This window comes from Phalaenopsis equestris, unplaced genomic scaffold (genome assembly GCF_001263595.1).
Source record: "Phalaenopsis equestris unplaced genomic scaffold, ASM126359v1 Scaffold000805, whole genome shotgun sequence".
In the NCBI taxonomy this organism is placed as follows: Eukaryota; Viridiplantae; Streptophyta; class Magnoliopsida; order Asparagales; family Orchidaceae; genus Phalaenopsis; species Phalaenopsis equestris.
This window is the reverse complement of record NW_018165245.1, coordinates 754,164-757,387: the sequence shown is the minus strand read 5'-3', so window position 1 is coordinate 757,387 and position 3,224 is coordinate 754,164.

Sequence of the window (3,224 nt, the reverse complement as noted above, 5' to 3'; positions counted from 1 at the left end):
GGCCGCTAGGCTGGCTGGCTGGCCAGGGGGAGGTGGCTAGGAGCTTAAGGAGCCCAGGGGAATATGTCACAACAATTTAGTGCAATAATACCTAATTTTGGTAAGGATATCTTAAGCACATGCATTTTTGGAAATAATATCCCTTAATTTGGGGGACCTTTGGTCCATGGCTTAATTTAGGTGGTTTCATGGTGTTTGTACTGCTCACTAGGTCCAACCAATGGCTGTGGTGGAGTTAATTTGGTGACTTTAGGGTGGTTAGGTCACATTTAGTGCATGGGTTCAATGTGAGTTTAAGTGATCAAAGTTTGGGTTTGGGCTAGGTTATCCATGTTAAATGACCAAAATAAATGTTGCGTTTGGTATATATGATCATAAGAAACAACTTTGGTGAAGGATGGAAGTGGTTTTGAGCTCAATTGAAGGGTCAATTTGAGGGAAATTTGAATTTTAGTCAATTTGGTCATGTGTCAATTTGGTCATGTTGGGCTAGCATGTTGGGCTAGGCTTGGGTCTATCTTGGGTTAGACTTGGGCTAAGTCAAAATTGATTATTTTAAGTGGTCAATAGGAATGTCATGAAAAGTTTTCAACATAAATTAGGTGCGAAGTTGGATGCCAATTTTGGGGTTAAAGATATCAATTGGGTGAAATTTGGGGACTTAGCCAATTTGGGGCTAAATTTGGGAATTTTGGATTTAGGCCAAAATCAAATGGATTTGAGGCTTCACAAAGGCCAATTGAGGGTCAATTTTGATGAATGGGGATGTTATTAAGATTTTTCAACATTAATTGGGGCCAATTCACTAGGCTATGGGTTCAATTTAGTGAGATTAGGTCATATGGTCAAAATTGGGATTTTAACCTAAATCAAAATTGGGCTCAAATCATGGACCAATTAAGCTTGGATTTGGTCTAGTTTGTCCATATCAAGAGTTAATTTGATTTTAGGATAGTAATTGGGGTCAATTAAGATCCAATTGATGGACATTTGAGTTGAATTTGGGGAAATTTGGGCCCTTAAAGGCAAATTTTGAGGTTTTGGTTAAAGATGGTCAAATTGGGCAAATTGGGTCATGTAGTAGTTGAGAAACATGAAATTGGTAATATTTGTGATTTATTGAGATTTCCTGAGAATTTTTGGAATTTTGGGCTATGGAGGGGTATTTTGGTAATTTGGGGGTGTTTAGGGGCAAATAGCCAAGATGGGTATTTTTGATTGAATTGGGTAACTAATAACCCTAATTGAGCCATGTACCAAAGGAAATCCCATTTTGGGTCCTCTATGTACTGGTCGTAGTCAACTCATAGCCCTAGGGCTGGTAGGTTTAGAGGACCATTTACATAAGTATCCCAAAAAAGATCAAGGGAACTAGGCTAGAGATTTGAGTTTAGGGTTGTCAGTGATTGTGAGTGTAGATGAGTGTAGTGAGTGCCTTAGCTCCAGACCAACACCCAGGGTCAACCTTAAGGTCCAGTAGTCCTAAGGGTGACTCATCTTGAGTTCCCCTCATAGTGACCCCACCTACTAAGTGCTAGAGGTTAGGATCAATGTGGAAAGTTGGGTAAAGAAGATGTTAGAATTTCTAATGGTGAGGGTTCCATGTCTAGTTTCTTAAGAATAGTCAAATAGGAAAGTTCTATGGCTACCTATGGCTAGACTATGGCTAGACCTTAGGTTACTAAAGAGGAAAAACTGAACTTCAACCCAAAGTGATGTCAACATGTGGCGCTTAGGCATCAGTGCACGATTTTTGATATTTTTAAATTTAAGTAAAATGTACTATAAGCCTAAGTATATACTATAAGCCTAAGTATACCACCTATAAGCCTAAGTATACCACCCCTAAATGGTCTCATAACACTTAAATGACTATTTTTCTCTCCTTTAACTCTCCTCACTCTCAAAATTCTCCCCTTTAACTTAATTCGACTCGAGGCTAAAAATAACACAAATTTTCACAAAAACAAACATATACATTCATTTACGAACTAGTAAAAGTACATGTAACACTTAATTCTCACTCCAAATAGTCTCAGATGAAAACATTTCCCTAAATACAAACACTAAACAAACATTCACAATTAGACACATAAAAGTCACAAGCACTAAAAACAAGACTTAAATACAAACACACAAGAAAAATGACTCATAACAAACAAATTCTAACACCAAACTTAATTCCATTCTTCATTTGTTGGAACAAATTCATGTCTTTAATTAGTCTCTCCTAGGGCATTAGGAATATAGAGTTGATAAAACAGACTGTGGTGACGAGCTCTGATACAATCTTCTTCAATTCATTTTTGTTTAAGATACATCACCTTATCTGCTTCCTCTATATAACTAGTGTGATTAAATTACCTTTTCAATTGCCATTCAATATGCACTAGACGGGCATTAACTTCATTTACCTTTGTCTCAAGTAAAGTCACGATAGCCTCAATTTTGTTGATCATTTCTGCTATTCCTTCAATACTAACGGCTAAGAAATTGTTATACATCTCTTGTGTACTTTGACTAATGAATCTCTTCCTCATTGTTCCTTCCTTCTTCTTCAAGTCCATCTCTTAGGAAGACATTTTTTCTAAATCTTTCTTTCACTTAGAATTTTAGGGCTAAAAAAGATCTGGGATGAAATTCCTTCACGAAACCCTTCTTTTTATAAGCCTAAATCCTCCTAATAACTTCTAGGCACATCTAGGAACTGCCTTGACACGTTTTTAAAAATATGTGACACTAGTGATTATGCTATTGGAGTTGTTTTAGGACAAAGACACAATAAAGTTTTTAAAGTAATATATTATGCTAGTAAAATTATAAATGATACTCAAATTAATTACACTACTATTGAAAGAAAGTTATTAACTATTGTCTATGCCTTTGATAAATTTAGACTTTACTTGATTGAAACCAAATGTATAGTGCATACAGATCATTCTGCTATCAAATACTTGATGCAAAAGAAGGATGTTAAACCAAGATTAATTAGATGGATACTTCTATTGCAAGAGTTTGATTTTATTGTAGTTGATATAAAGGGAAATAATAATCAAATAACCGATCATTTGTCTAGACTAGAAAAAGAAATATTAACTAATTTTGTAAATAAAATTTTAGAAAATTTTCTAGATGAATAATTATATAATATTGATGAAATAAATATAGTACCGTGGTATGCCAATATAGTAAATTATATTGTAAGTGATATTTTACCACCTGAA